The 21,163-nt window shown below is 40.8% G+C and overlaps 1 pseudogene; it reads left to right on the top strand.

Moving 5' to 3' along the window:
* The first annotated feature begins 5,607 nt into the window (after nt 1-5,607).
* LOC136306487 (obg-like ATPase 1 pseudogene) lies at nt 5,608-15,893 on the top strand (annotated as a pseudogene).
* The last annotated feature ends 5,270 nt before the right edge of the window (nt 15,894-21,163 follow it).

Genomic DNA, 21,163 nt, shown 5'->3' with positions numbered 1-21,163 from the left:
TATACTCACCTCATAAAAGGAGCTTGGAAGTCTTCCTTCCTCTTGAATTTTTTGAAATAGCTTGAGAAAGATAGGAGTTAGTTCTTCTTTGAATATTTGGTAGAATTCACTTGCGAAGCCATCAGGCCCAGGACTTTTTGAGGGGGGGAGTTTTTTGATAACTGTTTCAATCTCATTTGTTATAATTGGTCTATTTAGGTTTTCTGATTCTTCCATTTAATTTTTGGAATATTATATGTTTCAAGGAATTTGTCCATTTCATCTAGGTTGTCTAGTTTTTTGGCGTACAGTTCTTCATAGTATTTTCTTACAATATTTTGTATTTCTGTTGTGTCAGTTGTTATTTCTCCACTCTCATTTCTAATTTTATTTATTTGAGTCCTCTCTCTTTTTTTCTTGGTGAGTCTGGTTAAAGGTTCATCGATCTTGTTTACCTTTTCAAAAAAAAACAGCTCCTAGTTTCATTGATCCTCTGTATTGTTTCTTTAGCCTCTATGTCATTTATTTCTGCTCTGATCTTTATTATTTTCTTCTTTCTACTAGTTCTAGGCTTTACTTGCTGTTCTTTTTCTAGTTCTTTTAGATGCAGGGTCAAGTTGTTTATTTGAGCTTTTTCTAGCTTCTTAAGGTATGCCTGTAATGCTATGAACTTCTCTCTCAGGACTGCTTTTGCTGGGTCCCATAAATTTTGAGTTGATGTATGCTCATTATCATTTGTTTCTAGGAATTTTTAAAATTTCTTCTTTGATCTTATTGTTAACCCATTCATTATTTAATAACATGCTATTTAGTTTCCAAGTGTTTGAGTATTTTTCAGTTTTTCTGTTGTGGTTGATTTCTAGTTTCATGCCATTATGATCGGAGAAAGTGCTCAATATGATTTTAATCTTCTTAAATTTGTTGAGCCCGCTTTTGTGCCCTAACATGTGGTCTAGCCTAGAGAATGTACCATGAGCACTTGAAAAGAATGTATATTCTGCTGCTTTAGGGTGAAAGGTTCTGAAGATATCTATTAAATTGAGTTGATCTAGTGTGTCCTTTAAGTCTGCTGTTTCTTTGTTAATTTTCTTTCTTGAGGATTTATCTAATGATATTAATAGGGTATTGAAATCCCCTACTATTATGGTATTGCTGTTGATCTCGCCCTTTAAATCCAGCAAAGTCTGCTTTATATATTTAGGTGCTCCTATATTAGGTGCATAGATATTTATAACGGTTATATCTTCCTGTTGGATTGCTCCTTTTATCATTATATAGTGACCTTCTTTATATCTCACTATAGCCTTTGTCTTAAAGTCCATTTTGTCTGATATAAGTATTGCTACCCCAGCTTTTTTTTCATTTCCATTTGCGTAAAATATTTTTTTTCCATCCTTTTATCTTCAGTCTATGTGCATCTTTTGTTTTAAGGTGTGTCTCTTATAGACAGCATATGTATGGGTCCTGTTTTCTTATCCACGCAGCTACCCTATGTCTTTTGATCGGATCATTTAATCCATTTACATTTAAGGTTATTATTGATATGTAGTTGTTTATTTTCATTTTATTCTTTAAAACTGTATTTCTCTTTTGATATATTCTTTTTCTCCTTTGATCTGTTTACAACAGGCTCCTTAGCATTTCTTGCAGCCTTGGTTTGGTTGTAGTGAATTCCTTGAGCGTTTTTTTTATCTGGAAAGCTCCTTCAATTTTAAACGATAGCCTTGCTAGATAAAGTAGTCTTGGTTATAGGCTCTTGTTCTGCATTACTTTGAATATTTCTTGCCATTCCCTTCTGGCCTCAAGTGTTTCTGTTTTGAATTTGGAAGTCATCCTTATGGGGGCTCCTTTGTAAATGATAGTCTTTTTTTCTCTAGCAGCTTTTAACATTTTTCTCTTTATCACTTAGCTTTGGTATTTTAATTATGATGTGTCTCGGTGTAGATTTCTTTGGGTTTCTCTTTAATGGAGTTCTCTGTGCTTCTTGAACTTGTGAGATGTTTTCCTGCCTTAACTGAAGGAAGTTTTCAGCTATGATATGTTTGAACAAAGTCTCAATCCCTTGTTCTTTCTCTTCTTCTTCAGGAAACTCTATGATGCAGATGTTATTTCTCTTCATGTTGTCATAGAGCTCTCTTAGAGTTTCCTCAGACTTTTTGAGTCTCTTTTCTTTTTTCTGCTCTGCTTCTGTGCCTTTATTTATCTTGTCCTCTAACTTGCTGATTCGATTCTCAGCTTCATCCATCCTGCTTTTAATTTCTTCCATTGTGTTCTTCATTTCTAATACTGTATTTGTCATCTGATTGATTCTTTTTTATTATTTCAATGTCCTTTTTTATATTTGCTATCTCTTTATTTAGGTGTTCATAATGACCATCTATTGTTTTTCTAAGATCTTTGAGCATCCTAACAATCGTTATTTTAAACTCTGCATCTGGTAATTTGGTTATATCTGACTCATTTAGGTCCTTTTCTGGGGATTTTTCTTGATTCATTTGTGTTGCATTTCTCTGCTTTTTCATTTTGTCTGTGTAAAAGAAAGTTTTGGCCACTGGAGTCCACTGGGTGTGGCCTCTGTGTTCCCTAGGTGTGGTCTGTCTGCAGGCCCACCACACCCTCTGCTGTTGCTGCCTAGGGCATTTGGGTATGGGCGTTGCTGTGGTTTCTGCCTCTCCTTCACAGGAGTGGCTGTGATCACGTGCTCAGGTGTATAAGCCTCGGTGGACTTGGCCTTCGCCTCTCCCCCACGGGTGGCATTATTCTCAGCCCTGAGGGCAGGGGTGAGCACCTTTGCTCAGCTGTGGGTCTCCACCTGATTCCGGGCTGTTGCCCTGCCCTTGCAGGAGGAACCTGCTCGTGGGATGGCTGCAAGCCTTGGCTCCACAGGCAGGGGGGACTGCGTGCTCATGCTCAGTAGCGGTACTCCACCTGTTCTGGGATTTTGGCTCCACCCGCATGGGAGGAGCCAGCTCCATGTCAGGCCATAAGCCTCGGTTCCATGGGCGGGGCAAGGCTGTGCTCCTGCGCCCTTGCTCAAAGGCTGGTCTCTGCCCCTTCCGGGGTTTCTGCCCTTCTCCTGCAGGCTGGATTACAGGCTGCCTGCAGCTGGGCTTGACCACTTTCGCATGTCCCCTCCTCCCCAGCCAGGCAAGACCGAGCTCACACCTGGGCCTCAGTAGTGGCCAGCTGGCTTCCGCCCTTGACGACAGAATCGTGCTTCCGTGTCCTGCCATCGCCCGCCTTCCAGCGAGCCCTCAGCCATGTGGGTTGAGGGTGCTGCAGCTCAGACCCTAAGACTCACTACTGTAGTCCCGAAAGCTTCCTCCTTCTAATCAACTCTGCTCTGAGTGCTGCGGGAGAGATTGTTTGGCTGGTGTCCTGCTTCCCTTTGCTGGTATTGCTGTTTCCAGGGGAAATATTCACTTCAGATTTGGGGAGTGACTCGTCCCAGGGGTTAGGGTGGCTGTCTGCCAAAATGTTTCTCCCTGTGCCTTCTAGATTACACTCTCTTCCTGCTGCTCCAGTCCTCTCCTCTCTCCCTGTCCCCCAGAGCCCTGGGTGAGTGGTTGTGAGAGAAGTTTTCTACACAGTCCCTTTAAGAAGAATCCTGGGTCTGAGAAATCAGTCTCTTTCTCACAAACAGTATCCTGTCTTGTTTCCAGCTAAATACTGTCCATACGCTTCTTCTAGGCTCTGGGGCTGCAGGCTGGGGCTTTGTTCCTGGGGCCCAGGACCCTTCCCTCTCTGCTAAGCTCACTTCCCGCCACGCGATTCTCTCCCGGCTGCCGTTCATTCCAGAGAGCTGGGCAGCTCTCTCCGCTTTTCCTACCAATCTCAGTGTGTCATCTTCAGTGTTCCTTGGTTGAAGAGTCCTCTTAGTTTAGTCCAAAATTGGTTTTTCCAGATGATAGTTCTTAAAATTAGTTTGTAATCCACTTTGGTTCTGGGAGGTGGAAGTTGGTATGTCCACCTACTCCATCGCCATCTTGTCTTCCAGCTATTATAACATTTTAATGTTAAAATCTCCAGTCTATTGACATGAGAGAAATGGAAACTTCTAAATATGACCTGTGGCCACTGTTCAGTCATTCACTCTGGCTGACTCTGAGAAAATTTCTAAATCAGTAGAGTTCAGTTTGTCTTCCTTACTTGCCCCCAAATAGCACTTTCTGGCTCAATCAAAAATCAGTCATTTCAGTCATGTGGATTATCTCAAAGGTATGAGGTAGTGCAATAAATCAGTTCCTCCTTTTTTTTTTTTTTTTTACTTGATTATATATTATGAGCATCTCCGTATTTGTGAGGCAGTTTTCACACTTTACCCTGGGCATATTACTTGCCAGGCCAGTTTTTCCTTTCTGTGAGGTTTGTTCTGGAAGACCAGAGGCTGCACACCACGGCCTGCAGCTTCCAGGCGAGGGGGTGGAGGTGCAAGGGCAGATCTTGCGCTGACTCTTAGCAATCTTCCCCATAAATAATAGCCATTTGGGAACATGGACCTTTGTTTCAGCAGTTCAGGAGAATTCATTCTTCATAGAGAAAACTCATTTGCTGGTGGCAGTGATTCAAGCTGCTTACTTTAGAGAATATTGCCGGAGCCAAATTCATCCTCAGTTACGGAGGTCAGAGATGAGGCAGCGGTGCTTATAGAGCACAGCTCTTTTATGGGTTCCCTTGGCTTTCTGCTTTCTTCTTTACAGTTGATTAACACCAAATAACCATTTCTGCAAGAAAGAAAAATTCAATTCCTCAGTTTAATTAACTTCCTTAGTACAGTATTCACTGCAACCTGCCTGAATCCAGACAATGGTCAAAACAAGGCCTGGATTTAACCCTTGGCTGGCACTTGTCAGGGCCCGGGAGGCTGAATAGAATGTCCAGTGGGCCTGATTTTTGGAGAGCCTGAAACTTTTTGCCTTGGTTTGACATTTGGCCTTGACTTCATGTTCAAAGTGTGTTTGCTGACAGTATGTGTTTTATTATTGTTAATTTTAATACACTGTAGAGGACTTCTTTCAGCCTCATTCTTTGAACAGTTAACAAATATTTACTGAGAATTCAGAGAGCATGGTTTACTGCATATGTTTACTAAGTAGCTATAGATTTAGACAATCATATGCATTTTTATTCTTTTATTACAGTATTATATGTTAGAAGTAATAAAGTATAGTGGTCAAGTACATGTATGCTAAGCCAAATTGTCTGGGTTCAAACTTAGCTCTGACGTTTCACAGCTATGTGATTCAGGCAAGTTAACGGACCTCTCTGTGTCTCAGTATCCTCATATGTAAAATCAGAATAATAACACTACCTATGCTGGGTTTTTTTAAGTAGTAACTTAATCAAAAAATGTAAAGCAGTTAGAACAGTGATTGGGCCGAGAGTAAGTCCTCATAATGTTCACTCACAAACAGCCTTTATTAAAGACCATCACAACTGAAAAATGGTTATTTCACTGAGGAGTGAGATTGTAAGTTTTGTACAACCAGTTATCCTGTCAACTATCATTCATCTATCACCTATTTTGTGCAAAGCATGATGAGTGATGGAGCCACAGAGGTGAGTCCTACATAAACTCTACTCTGGAGCTGGTTGAGAATTTTGCACAGTTGTGTGATGAGTCGATTGATGCATGAAGAAGTCACCCAGTTGCACCAGTCTGGCTGTGACCGAGTCAGGGCACCGTACATCACAGGGTAATATGAAGTGTCACAGTGCTCTGATAGTCAATTCATTATTTCCTTTAAAACTTTCTAAATTACCTCACCCTTATCGGTGATCTCTGCTCCTGGAAAAAGCACAGCACACAAGAAGGGAACAATTCCCAGTGATCTTGAAAAAGAACTTCAAGAAAGGGTTATTGACTGTCACAGACTATAGGTGCATGTTTTCTTCACCTTTTCACTCCTCTGCAGTCGGATGCAGTGAAGAAGCATTACCATTGCCTGCACGTGTGCAAATGTGGTCACAGCCGCTCAGCTGTCACTGCAGCTGAGTTATGTGCATTGCTGGTACCACAGGGCCTGAAATTTATCATCATTAAAATGTCTTCAAAAAGATTACACTATGATTTAGATTGAAATGAGAAGTTACTGTATATACAGGAAGGCACAGAAACAGTCCTGTAATATATGATTAAAAAATCATGCTTAGTAAGTCTGAAAGAGAGCTTTCATTGAATATTACATTCTAAGTGCTAAGAAAGCATGGGCCATAGTTTAGTTGGCAGAATTTTCTTGTTACATTGTGGTACATAAAACAATGGTTTATTTTAAAATTAAAAGCTTCTTAGAATTGAAGAAATATAGTATGTTTTAAAGCTTGAGAAATAATTAGAAGATCCTAAAACAGTTATTTTTACATTTACTCCAGCATTCCAAATTTTCAATTTTTGATAAAACCAAAGTCTACCTACATTCATATTTAATTAAATTTTAAACTCATCTAATTTTTAAACCTAATTATGTTATTTTGAAAGAAGTATATTATTCTTACAATATAGAGTGAAGGTTTTGATGTGCTAGTCAGACAGTTTAAATATGAATTACAATAAATCTACAGCCATTAAAATGTAAAAACATGCTGACCATTTACCACCTGAAGTTATTTTACAATAGAACACAGACATGTGCTGGACCCCTTAGGGATCCCCCCTTCCCAGTTTAGATGAGGTTTCACCTGCTCAGATCTGTCACTTCCTCCCAGCCACTGAGCCATTTCCAAACTCTTTATTTGCATTTGCTTTCAAGAAATGTACTCTGCCCAAACTGAACTCACGGAGAGATGCCACCAATTTAGTGTTTGACTCCTCAATACCCGTAATTCCCATGTTCATTTTGTCACTAAGGGATGGAAAGTTTGACGCCCTATTTTGGCTGTGACGATTGACCCTCTGAGGTTGATGGAGGCTTTGCCATGAATTCTTACCAACATTCTGACACAATAATTTTGGAACTTTGAGGAGGTGTCTAATTTTAGCCTAGGTAAACATTCTCAAGATCGGTACTTGTTCTTCAATTTACTTTCAATTTGTGAACCCAGTCATACATCATCTTTGACTCAGTAGAGCATCACTTTCACATATGGCCAGGATTCTTGTATCGACAAGATGAGGAAATTCTGTTTATCAGCAACTGACACTTTCCTCACTTTGCACTTCCCACTAATTATGGCTGTTAACTTTTCAAGATCCTATCACAAAGAGTAGCTCATTGACTTTAATTATTTTTGAAATTCACTGGCTCCAAAACAGAGTGAAGCTGGCAGGTGCCAGAGGTTTAGAGATGCAGAAATCAATTAACAAAGAAGGAAAGCTCTTATTAGCTGATACTTTTGTTATATTTCTTTTTCTCATGTAAGGAGTTCAGAGTAGATCTAAGGTCCTTAACTGGAGGCAGGGAAAAGGTAATGTTCAAGACAAGAAATTCGAGTCTTAGGCCTTGGCCAAGAGAGGAGCACTTGGCTCATTTTCCATCATTTTCCAACTGTACCACTGTCGGGTCTAGATTTAGAAAACCCACAGGTCAGTTGGTTCCCAAGTCATCTCCAACTGGTGTCTATATTTAGTTGATTCCAAGTAGAAGTTGGCACTTAAAAGCTTGACTGGAATCCTTCTGCATGGCAACTAGTTCATTAAAATTAGATTTTAATGGTCTATGGAAGTCCTTTGCTCTGTGAGGATGTGGCACTTTGCTGATATTCTTTAAACATCAAACCAGTTAGAATCTATTCTTGTAGATTCCACTATTAAGTCCATGTCTGTTCCAATTTCTCTTTTTAAAAGTGGCTTTCTGATACGGAAAAGTACTCTGCAGCACTGCTAGGGAAATATAAATGTGATATAATCTCTTTCTTTCTTAATTTATTTCTTTCTCTGTCTCTCTCTCTCTTGCTCTCTTCCTTTTCTTTCTTTCTTTTTCTTTCTCTCTCTTTCTTTCCTTTCTTCCTTTTCTTTCTTTCTTTTTATTTCTCTTTCTTTCTTGCTTTCTATACAGTCTTTCTTAAAAGCACGGCAGTCACAGGCCTAAGATGTCATCAAATGCAGAATTTGACCAAAATTTTTGCATGTATTTTATTTTATTTTTTTATTATTAATTTTAATGGGGTGACATTGATAAATCAGGGTACATATGTTCAGAGAAAACATCTCCAGGTTATTTTGACATTTGATTATGTTGCATTCCCATCACCCAAAGTCAAATTGTCTTCTGTCACCTTATTCAAGGAAATAATAAGAAATATAGCCAAAGACTTATCAACAAGGAAGTTTATTGCAGCATTGATTAGAGTAGTGAAATATTTAAAAAAAACCTAAACATCCCAAATATTTGACTATTATACAACCAACAAAAGTGATGTCATAGAATATTTGACAAAGGAAAATGATTACCTTATATTATGAAGAGCTATGTCACAGAACTATATATTCTAATTTTTAATATTTGTATACCTTTACAGCAGTTAAAAAGGGTAGAATTACAGTACATTTTATTTTCATTCTTGTATTTTTTTTTTCAAATTTTCTACATTGAACGGCCACCACTCTTATAATCAGAGAAGGAACATTTCAGGCTTTAAAAAAGAAAGAAAATACCTTCTTGAGCCATAGAATAATTGTTGAAATTCAAAGTTAATCCAAATCACGGCCTTATTATTTCTGAAAATTCAGGAAAAAAGAAACTATGATTTGTTGAGTACTTGCCATGTCCTAGTTACTCTACTAGGACCTTTTGTACATATTATGTCACTTATTCATCACAATAGTCCTGAAAGGTAGGTACTATTACCTTTATCCTTGTGGGGGAGAATGCAAAGATTAAGAAAACTTAAGTAGCTTTACTTATCTAGGTTCAAATAACTAACACTGAGTCAGAATGTCAGAAGGCACTAGTCAGGTCTCATTCATTTGTTCATTCGTTGATTTAGTCACACACACACACACGTAATTATGAGTATGGCTAACTCTTTCTGGCATATGAAAATATATAAAATAACATTTAAAGTATCCATACATTCACCTTCTAGTTTAAGAACCTAAATGTTTCAGGCACAGAGGCTACTGCCTGTGTACTTATCTCCAATTCCATTCTGTTCTCTTCCATCCAGAAATAACCATTATCTTGACTCTGGAGTTCATTGTTTCCAAGCAAGTTATTGTTCCTTTGCTACATATGTTTGTATCCATAAACTATACTGAATCAGTCACTGTCCAGTCATGAAAATAGAAACCACTTAATGTATTTCACACAAAAGGAGATTCAATACTGAGAACTGGTTACAAAGGTATAAAAGGCTGTAGGAGCAAATGGGATAAGGGGGCTACGTTCATTTTCATCTGTTGGCCTCTCCAGGCCAAGCCTCTACCTTTCTTTGTGCTCAGAAAACTAAGTGGTACAGACTGCCCCACTGGACTCCTTTGAGCTCTGACTTCAGTTGATTTTGACCAATGGGAAGTGTTGATAGGAGATCAAGGGGTAAAGGAGAATGAGATCAGAGTATTCGCTCATTTGCTTTCTTCCCTGTTGGGGTGCTACTGGTTAGCACTGCTGCTGCTAAAATAGCCACTGACTCTACTGAAATGCTCATTTCTAGTCACTCCCTACTAATGCTGTTGCTGCCATTGCTGGAAACACCACCAGGAACAGAAAGAAAAATGGCCTCTCCCTTTCTTCTCTCTTCTAATCTCTTCTCAGTGCAAGGGACTAGCAAAACCAAGGGCGCCTGTGACATGTAGTTCACAGGTTTCCAGCCCATTGCAATACAGAAGAGGGCACAGAAAAGCTGGAGTGGGGTTAAAAGCCAACAGCACAAAACCACTTCAAGTGCATAGTATTGTTTGCATTTTTAAAACTCTGTATAGAGAGTGTCATGCTATACCTATCCTTGCTTTTTAGTTTAACCTTATACTTTTGAGATCTATCCATGGTGATACACATGGCTTCAGTTCATTCATTTTAACTGCAAAATTGTATTCAATAATGGTATTTCTACAAGGGAACTACTGAAGATAGAAACATGGACATTATTGGTATTAGAACAAAAGAGGTATAAACATCATATATGGCAAACTACCAACAGTAAGTAAAATGAGATTACAGAAAAATATTTCTAAAAGCTGTTCATTCCTTCACTCACCACAGATTCATTGAGCTCCTACCATCTTCTAGGCATTGTGCTTGACACAAAACACAAAAAATCAAATACAATCTGGTCCCGGCTCTCTGGTTGTTGACATATGGATAATTAGATATACGATTTTCATTAGGGTAGTAAGTACTTGACACAGTTATGACTAGGGTGCTACAGAGGCAAAGCTTGACAAGAAACTACAAGGCAATTTTAGTGATAGATATGGACTTTAAATTTCTAAATATATAAAATATTGTATCACAGATGATATCTAGTAATATAGTAAAAACAATAATACCATGACCAAAAAAGGCTATTTCCTTTTTTTCTTTTTCTTTTTCTTTTTTGGTGAGAAGAAGGGAGATAGTGAGGCAGACTCCTGCATGCGCCCTGACCAGATCCACCCAGCAACCCTATCTGGGCCAATGCTCAAGTACCGAGCTACATAAAGGCTATTTCAGGAATACAAAATACTTCAACATTTTAAAAAACCTCTAAACATAATAAGTTAAATGAGAAAAGTCATGAAAATATATCAAAAACTCATTTGAAAAAATCAGCAGCTTTTCCTAATAAAAACTTGAAGTAAAGTAGGATTAGCAGGATTCCATCTTAACATGATAAAGATTAGTTAGCAAACACTAAAAACAAACATCATATTAAATAAATTGTTACATGCATTTCCATTAAAGCAGGAATAAGTTACCCCTAGTAATCACTGTGTTTTGCAAGTCTTAGACAATATAGTGATTTTTTTAATCAATAAAAATTAGGCATCGTAACACGTATCAAATTGTGAGCTATAATACTGCTATTAAAATAAAAGGATAGGCTGACCAGGCAGTAGCACAGTGGATAGAGTGTCGGATTGGGACGCGGAGTACCCAGGTTTGAGACCCTGAGGTTGCCAGCTTGAGCGCGGGCTCATCTGGTTTGAGCAAAGGTTAACTAGCTTGAGCCCAAGGTCGCTGGCTCGAACAAGGGGTCACTCAGTCTGCTGTTGCCCTCTAGTCAAGGCACATATGAGAAAGTATCCAATAAACAACTAAGATGCCGCAATGAAGAATTTATGCTTCTCATCTCTCTCCATTCCTGTCTGTCTGTCCCTATCTATCCCTCTCTCTGACTCTCTCTGTCTCTGTCACAAAAAAAAAAAAAAAAAAAATAGGATAACCACAATATATGATTAAATGAAAAGGGAGGGGAAGCAAACAACAGAGTCCTTTGTCTAATGTGACCCTTTTTGGGGAGGTGGGGAAAGAAAGGAACACCCAATGTGCATGTACATGGTGTGTATCAGTTTGTATTTAGCTAGGGGAAGTGGAACTATATAATTCAAACTCAGCATTAGTTATCTCAGAGGAATAGAGTTAGGGAATGAGAGCTAGTTGACTTTTGATTATTTTAATTATACAGCTTTGTATTTAAAAATGAGCATGTCATTTTTATCATATAAAAATCTACTAAGCAAAATTTTTAATCAGATGAGCAGTAGTTAAGGAAAATTTCCTGTAGGGAGGTTTGAGCTCAATTCAAAAAAGAACAGTAGCTCACTGAAGAAAACATTGGTAAGGGGTTTTCTCATCAGAGAGAACAAAAGCACTGAAGCACAAGACCAGATGGGATTTCCAGAAATTACAAAATCCTTAGGACATCTCAAGCAAAGATGTGACATATGAGTCATCTGTATCATCACTAAATTCTAGCATTTATGGGTTTACATGGGGGATGACTGGTCCTAATAGAAGAGCAGTGATCAAATTCAGCACCATATTAGGGCTTTACAGGGAGTCAACCCTTTTCATCCTACTAGAGGTCAGAACCAAAAGGATAGGTGGCAGGAGTTGATGGGGAGGGTTTGAGCACGCTCAGTTCCTTCCCCACACCCTCCAATCATCACTCTTCCCTGGGAGAAAAATCTCAAAGGATCCTCCTTAACTTTTCCTTCCTGGCAAGCATGTGGAAATTACCTCCCAATAGCAACTTGAGGAGGACAAATATGTTTTCAACCCAATACTCTCCAGCTTTATGTTCTCATTGGACCCACTGGACTTAATATTTAAGTCAGCAGTTGAACAGCCTATGTTGTCCCTGTGAGGGTGGTGGGGAGATATCACATTTTAATGGATTTCCCCCTGCCAATTTGAGAAACAGGAACTGATAGATGGTAGGCCCACACCATCTATCTACCAAGCCCAGTAAGTAAGCCTTATTTGTAAAAAAACAAAACAAAACATTTTTCCCCTTCGAATTTCTTTGACACCATTGCGGTGTTGAGAAGGAAAAATAATTCTCCCTCTACCTTTCTAAGTTATTGACTGAGACAACCCCCTCCCCTTATATAAGAAAAATAAACAGGAGAAAAACATACAGATGTTTTGTTTGTTTTTTTGTATTTTTCTGAAGTTGGAAACGGGGAGGCAATCAGACAAACTCCCACATGCGCCAGACCAGGATCCACCCGGCACACCCATCAGGGGGCGATGCTCTGCCCATCTGGGGCGTCGCTCTGCCGCAACCAGAGCCATTCTAGCGCTTGAGGCAGAGGCCACAGAGCCATCCTCAGCACCTGGGCCATCTTTGCTCCAATGGAGCCTTGGCTGCAGGAGGGGAAGAGAGAGACAGAGAGAAAGATTTCTATATTACAGGACAAAAAATGTATATATAAACCATAAAAGAAAAATTGTTACATAGCATTTTATCAAGGTTTAAAATTTTGCTTCTTTGAAAAATACTTAAGTAAAAGAAAAGCCCCATACTATAAGAAAAGATTCGCAAAACATGTATATAATAAATATATATGTATATACATATATATAATACATAAAGGACTCCCATAACTCAATTTTATAAGTGGACAAAAGACTTGCCTGACAAGGCAGTGGCACAGTGGATACAGCGTTGGCCTGGGATGCTCAGGACCCAGGTTCAAAACCCCAGGTTGCCAGCTCGAGCACAGGCTCTCCTGCTTGAGCGTGGGATCATAGCTATAGCTCCAAGGTCGCTGGCTTGAGCAAGGGGTCACTGGCTTAGCTGGAGCCCCTTGTCAAAGCACATATGAGAAAGCAATCAATAAACAACTAAGGTGCCGTAACTATGAGTTGATGCTTCTCATCTCTCTCCCTTCCTGTCCCTGTCTGTCCATCTCTCTATAAAATGAAAGAAAGAAAGAAAGAAAGAAAGAGAGAGAGAGAGAGAGAGAGAGAGAGAGAGAGAGGGAGGGAGGGAGGGAGGGAGAAAGGAAGGAAGGAAGAAAGAAAGATGTACCAATGACAAATAAGTACAAGACATCATGCTTAACACCTTTAGCTTTAGGGAAATGAAAACCACAACCTCAATGATGTAGTATTATACACTTACCAGAGTAGCTAAAATAAAAAGAGCTGACAAAACCAATTATCCGCCAGGACACATAGTAACTGGAATGCTCCAGCATTGCTGGTGGAAATGCCAACTGGTACAGATACATTAGACAACAGTTTGGCAGTTTCTTCTGAACATAAATACCTTATGAACCAGTGATCTCCCTCCTCTAGACAAAATATCGATACAAAAACCTATAAGAAATGTTTACAACTGCTTTATGTATAATTGTTAAGACTGGAAACAACCTAACATACATTAACTGGTGAATGGACAAACAAATTGTGGTGCATCCAACAAGTTGAATATTACTCAGATATAAAAAGGAACAAACTACTGACATGACATGGACAAATCTCAAAAGTATTATGTCACCCTGGCCAGTTGGCTTGGTGGAGGAGTGTCAGCCTGGTGTGTGGATGTCCCAGGTTCAATTCCTGGTCAGGGCACATAGGAGAAGCAACCATCTGCTTCTCTACCCTTCCTCTCCCTCTTGTCTCTCTCTCTCTCTATTTTCCCCTCCCATAGCCATGGCTAGATTGGTTTGAGTGCATCAGCCTGGGCACTGAGGATGGCTCCATGGAGCCTCCAACCCAGGTGCTAAAAATAGCTTGGTTGTGAGCATGGCCTTAGATGGGCAGAGCATTGGCCCCACATGGGGGTTGCTGACTGGATCCCAGTTGGGGTGCATGCAGGAGTCTGTCTCTCTAGCTCCCCTCCTCTCACTTGGAAGAAAGGGGAAAAAAAGAAGTTTTAAAATGTTAAGTTCTCCATTTAGGTTAAGATTTTTTTTCTTTTTATTTATATTTTCATGTGGCTGTCCAATTATTCCAGTATCATTTGATGAAAAAACTATCCTTTTGCCATTGAATTGTCTGAATACCTTTGACAAAAATCAGTTAACCTTGGCTGCCACAGGCCTTGTGACTGGGTGGGGCCTGCACTGCTGGAACCTGGTGTCACCGACTGTCTACCCAGAAAGGGAGGGGATGGAATTAAACCACCCTCCATCATTGGAAGATTTAAAATCTCCTTGAAAATTGCTATTGTCAAGTTGTCAAACATTAGAAAATGTACCATCTTCAATGTATTAACCAATAGCCAGGCTTCAGTAGAAAACTTCCCCTTCTGCACTATTGATCCAACTGAGGGCAGAGTACCTATACCCAATGAAACGTTTGATTTTCTGGGGGTTTTTTTTGGTTTTTTTTTTTTGCCAGTACCACAAACCAGCAAGCAAAACTCCTGCCTTTCTAAATTTGGTGCATATTTCTGGTCTTGTAAAAAGGAGTTCACAATGAACAAGGTCTGGGAAATGCCTTTTTATCTCATATTAGTGCCTGTGATGAAATCTTTCATCTAACACATGCTTTTGAAGATAATGATATCATACATGTTGAAGGAAGTGTAGATCCTATTCAGGATATAGAAATAATACATGAAGAGCGTCAGCTTAAAGATGAGAAAATGATCGGCCCATTAGTGGCTGTGAGAGGAGGAGATAAAAAACTAAAACCTGTATGCAAAGTCAAATCCTGGGTTATAGATCAAAAACAAAAACAAAAAAAACAGCCTGACCAGGTAGTGGTGCAGTGGATAGAGCATCAGACTGGGATGCAGAGGACTCAGGTTAGAAACCTCGAGGTTGCCGGCTTGAGCGCAGGCTCATCCAGCTTGAGTGTGGGCTCACTGGCTTGAGCACAAGGTTGCTGACTTTAGTGTGGGATCATAGACATGACCCCATGGTCACTGGCTTGAGCCCAAGGTCACTGGCTTGAGCAAGGGGTCACTCGCTCTGCTGTAGCACCCCCCCCAATCAAGGCACATATGAGAAAGCAATCAGTGAACAACTAAGATGCCGGAACAAAGAATTGATACTTCTGATCTCTTCTCTCCCTTCCTGTCTGTCCCTATCTGTCCGTCTCTCTGTCTCTATCTCTCTGTCATAATAATAATAATAATAATAATAAAAACAAACAAAACCATTCACTTCTGTACTGATTGTAATGACAAAGAGATTGAAGTGCAGAGTAAACACTCACTTCTGACTTCAAAACTAATGGCCTACTTGGTTAATCTTCATGAAAAAAAAAACTATATTAGAAAGGAAAACAAATGGTTGATAAAAATTAAAGAGTGGATGGACAAGTATGACCCAGGTGCCTTGGTCATTCTTTTTAGTGGGGCCTTGGAACTCAAGTTGCAAGAATTGAGAGCTGAGGAGACAGAGTATCTGGAAGGGCACCTGACAGTGCGCTTTGCCAGAGGTCGTTAAGGCTGGGTTTGCAGCACTCCAACTAGAACACTTCTTCCCTGCAGGCCCAGATGAAGAGCTTGCATGGACCATCAGGAAAGGAACAAATGCTCCTCAAGCTGCAGGAAAGATTCACACAGATTTTGAAAACAGAATTGATTATGGCTAAAGTAATGAAATACAAAAATTTTATTTTATTTTTGTATTTTTTTTTCTGAAGCTGGAAACAATGAGGCAGTTAGACTCCCGAAAGCGCCAGACCGGGATCCACCCGGCATGCCCACCAGGGAGTGATGCTCTGCCCATCCAGGGCGTCGCTCTGTTGCGACCAGAGCCAGTCTAGCGCCTGAGGCAGAAGCCATGGAGCCATCCCCAGTGCCCGGGCTGTCTTTGCTCCAATGGAGCCTTGGCTGCAGGAGGGGAAGAGAGAGACAGAGAGGAAGGAGAGGGGGAGGGGTGGAGAAGCAGATGGGTGCTTCTCCTGTGTGCCCTGGCCGGGAATCGAACCCAGGACTTCCACACGTCAGGCCAACGCTCTACCACTGAGCCAACCGGCCAGTGCGAAATACAAAAAAATTTTTTTAAATTAATTTATTTTGTGTGTGTGTGTGTATTTTTCTGAAGCTAGAAACGGGGAGAGACAGTCAGACAGACTCCCGCATGCGCCCGACTGGGATCCACCCGGCACGCCCACCAGGGGGCGACGCTCTGCCCCTCTGGGGCGTCGCTCTGCCGCGACCAGAGCCACTCTAGCACCTGGGGCAGAGGCCAAGCAGCCATCCCCAGCGCCCTGGCCATCTTTGCTCCAATGGAGCCTCGGCTGCAGGAGGGGAAGGGAGAGACAGAGAGGAAGGAGAGGGGGAGGGGTGGAGAAGCAGATGGGTGCTTCTCCTGTGTGCCCTGGCCGGGAATCGAACCCCGGACTTCCGCACGCCAGGCCAACGCTCTACCACTGAGCCAACCGGCCAGGGCAAAATACAAAAATTTTAAAGAGGAAGTGTAGCAGGCAGCAAGAGAGGCATGAGCCAGATACAGAAGGTCACCAGAGCAAAGAGAATGGGCTGGGTACAGAAGGTCACCAAAGCAAGGATGACAGGCCAGGACTCATTTGTGTTTCAGCTTCAGGCCAGAAAAGCAGCAAAACCAGACAAGTGAGGTCAAGGCTGACCTCAGGAACAGATGCATTGATTAAAGACAGCTGGTCCTGACCAATCAGTGGAGAGACTACAACCCTGAAAGGCCACACATGAAAAGCTGATAACTATTCTATTGAAATCCTCTCCTAGGACCTCCCCTTTGGATGGAGAAGGACCCAGCATGCTCTTCCTCCCAGGAGCATGCCTGCACCTTTCCCCTCCCCCTCTCCCTCCCCCTCCCCCTCCCCCAGGCATTCTCTCCTCCTAAGCTTCCCTTCTGTTGCCTCTGTAACTTGTGTTTCTTAAAGCCTATTTCATCTATCTCTGTGACTTTCTAAATAAACTTTCTCTTATATTTTAAGTCTTGACTATGAATTCTTTCTTAGCCAGAACTCAATTACCGAAGTTGCTGAACCCAGGTCCGGTCTGACTCCAGTGGTCTGAAATGGTCTGGAGCCATTTCCTTCTCACCACTGTCAACAGAACGTTCTGAAAATGCAGTCAAGGCAGCGTGAAAGTACAGACAAGAGGCAGAAATTATATTGTTGATGATGGAGATATTATCCTCTTCAAATTAATAATTTAGTTATTGCTCAGATAAATATACAATTTCAAAAGAGGCATATGATTTTTTAAAAAATTAAATTGGACAATTCACTAAATAGTTTTAGAAAAACTGGGTAATATTGGGGGGAAATTAGGTTGGGTCTATACTTACTACTCACAACAAAATAAACTATATAAGATGTGTATTCAACAGGATTGACCTGAGTTGTCTCCCGGGAAGGAAACTGAGTGGCTCAGTCACAGTGGTGAGAGGGAGACTTGTTTCTCACTGTTTATTCTTTCATGTCTGTTGAATCTTGGTCAAAAATTATTTTTGAAACTGATAAGGTCTTTAAAAAATTACAAATCACACAAGAGATGGCAAATAATTGAAAAGCCAACACCCTCACAGTGTCTTTATGTTTCTCTCTTAAAAAAATAGAGCAACACACCTAAAATATTTACAATAATTCTTTAATATCCACAAATACCTAGTGGGTGTTTAAATTTTCTCTAATTGTCTTATAAATGTCTTTACAATTAATTTGTTCAAATCAGGATCCAAACAAGAGCCTACATTGAGTTTTGTTTATGCACCTCTAAGTCTTTTTTTTAATCTATAAATTCCCCCTCCCTCTTCTCTTTCCCCCATTGCATTTTCTTTGCTGACAAAACTATGTTATTTGTCCTGTAGTTTCCACAATCTGGAGTTTGCTTGTTTCACATGGTCCTCAGTATTTCCTGAAAATGTGTAGTTTGTTTCCAGACGTAATTTGTTCGGAAGATTGGGGTTTTTTTTCTCACAATACCTGAGAAACACCGATGTAGTAATATTGCCGTTAACATTTTCTGACTGAAACCTTGATGTAGTCACTGAACTTTTCTAAAATGTATACATAGAGTTTCTTCAGCCTACTTAGAAATTTTAAGAATTCTAATAATGAGGTTCCTAGTTAAACTTCCTAACCCTGCTCCACACAGGTCTGTGAAAACAAGACAAACCCTCCAGGCTGCTTCCAATATTCCCCTGCGAAGTCCTAGGCTGGATTCTCTCTCCTCCAGCTTGGCAGGAGAGGAGAAGGTATAAACCTACAACCCTTTAGTTCCACCTCCATTGCATGGGGATGCAGGATGATATAGCCAAAGGGCATAAACTTTAGATTCAATAGGTCTGGATTTGAACTCTGATTTTGCCATTCACTAACTGTGAAGTCTTGGACAAATCACTTCTCTGCGTCTCAGTTTCTACAAAAATGCAGTTAATACCTACCTTGCATTAATGAAGTTGTTTTTAATGATTAGATATACTGTAATGCATTTGTGGTGAAACAGCTGTGTTAGGCTTGCCCGCTGGTTTCTTAGCTGCAATCACTTTGCCTGATTGGCGCGTGGGCATGTGGCAGGACCGTGTGTGTGTGTGTGTGTGTGTGTGTGTGTGTGTGTGTGGTCTGTGTAAGACTGCAGGTGCTTGCACTAAGGGCAGCGATTTTCCCAGATCACTCCCCCGCCACCACAAGGTGCAGTTTTCCTGATTCCTTGCCTTTCCCTGCGAAAAGCAGATTTTCCTTTGTTTATTAGCTCTTTTCCTTTTATTGTTTATTTGCTCTCCTGTCTTTGCAAGCCTCCAATAAACAGAGATGGCCTGATGCTTTCCAGCTCTGCTATTTACTGCCTGCCCACATTCAGTGAGAAACTGCCTGGCCTCAACCACCAGCATTACAGAATAATATAGCTCTCATTCAACAAATGGGAGCTGCTATTATTGCTCTAATTTTTAGTGAAGTGGAAATGTTACCGGACAGGGACTGGACCTGGAGCATATCTGCTTCAGGCCAGTCTGTAGAGTATGGATTCTGGGCTTCGTGCAGGAAAGATTTCAAAAGATGAGTTCAGGTGATTTTGAGAATATATTTACTAAAGCCAGGGACAGTGAACCTGACCAGGTGGTGACGCAGTGAATAGAGCATCAGACTGGAATGCAGAAGACCCAGGTCCAAAACCCCGACGTCATTGGCTTAAGCGCAGGCTCATCTGGCTTGAGTGCAGGCTCAACAGCTTGAGCACGGGGTCGCTGGCTTGAGGACGGGATCATAGACATGATCCCATGGTCGCTGGCTTGAGCAAAGGATCACTGGATCTGCTGTAGCTCCCAGTCAAGGCACATATGAGACAGCAATCAATGAACAACTAAGGTATTGCAATGAAGAATTGATGCTTCTCATCTCTCTCCCTTCCTGTCTGTCTGTCCCTATCTCTCCCTCTCTCTGACTCTCTGTCTCAACCAAAAAAAAAAAAAAAGCTGGGCACAGTGAAACAAGAAAGGGCATGAGATAGAAGAAGCAACAGGAGAGAGACTAGGCGGAGCTGCTTCGGCTCTCTAAGAAGATTATGAGAAAGAAATGAGCCTGGGGGCTGCTTGTCAGCTCACTGAAGAATCAGAGAAAAGGAGAGGTCTTAGGGACAGGTTCAGGGGTTAGCCCTGGACAAGCTGCTGCCGCCCATTTCTTCCCTGATTGCAAGTCTCGTGGGGACCCTTAGAAGTTTAGCAGCTGCACACCTGTTGGGGAAGAAAGGGGGAAAGGGAAGGACATAGATATGTGTGATAGGTTCTTTGTCTTAAGTGTTTTTAAAAGCTGGGTTTGGGGAAAACAGCCATGTTAAGCTTGGTCGCTGGTTTCCCAGTTGCAGGCATTTCGCATGATTAGTGCGTGAGCACAAGGCAGAAAGCAATGTGTGTGTCTCTATGAAAAGCTATGGTGCTTCCCCTCAGTGGCGATAGTCCCAGCTCACTCTCCTGTCACTGTGAGGTGCAGTTCCCTGATTTCCTCAACTGCCACAGTGAGGGGCGGTTTTCCTGATCCCTTGCCCTCTGTATTGCTGGTGGTTGAGGCCATGCACGCTCTCATTCAATTCAGGCCGACAGTAGAGGAACTGTGGTAAGAATCAAACAAGAGATATGATATTGCATCATTAATACTAAGGTACTCTAACAAGTCTAGGACATTGTTATTCTATATGTTAAGGGACACTAACAATTATTGGCATAGTGGCCAAGTATATTGTCTAAATGAGATATCATAAACTGAGTGAATATGGATACATCTATCCAGCCCAGACATATCTGTTTGGTCTGCATTGTTAACAAAGTTTTCTTTTTTTTTAATTGATTTTAATTTATTGTGTTTACATAGATTCAAGTGTCCCACCGAATATATCCCCCCACCTCTGTGTTCCCCTCAAAATCCCCCTTGCCCCCCTACCAGCCTCCCCCCTTCCCTCAGGATTTGCTTTCCTGCTCTCTATAATGCTATGTTATATATAATATAATTTCACCAATCTCTTTTCCTTCTCTGATCCCATCCTCTCCTTCCCCTTCCCTCTGTTTGCTTTTCCTCTGGTCCCTTTGATCTCACCTTTGCCTCTATTCCTTTCCTCAGTTCACATTGTTCACTGGATTTCTCAAATGAGTGAGGTCATATAATATTTTTCTTTCTCTGCCTGGCTTATTTTACTTAGCATAATAGTTTCTAGATCCATCCATGTTGTTGCAAAAGGTAAGATTTCCTTCTTTTTCATAGCCGCATAGTATTTCATTGTGTATGTGTACCATACCACTGCTTTTCAATCCACTTGTCCACTGACTAACACTGGGGCTGTTTCCAGATCTTAGCTATTGGAAACAATGCTGCAATAAACATGGGGGTGCATTTCTTCTTTTGAATCAGTGATTTGGTACTCTTAGGATATATTCCTAAAA

Source organism: Saccopteryx bilineata, chromosome 5 (genome assembly GCF_036850765.1).
Source record: "Saccopteryx bilineata isolate mSacBil1 chromosome 5, mSacBil1_pri_phased_curated, whole genome shotgun sequence".
In the NCBI taxonomy this organism is placed as follows: Eukaryota; Metazoa; Chordata; class Mammalia; order Chiroptera; family Emballonuridae; genus Saccopteryx; species Saccopteryx bilineata.
The sequence above is the reverse complement of the archived record's forward strand: the minus strand, read 5'-3'. Positions and strand labels throughout refer to the sequence as shown.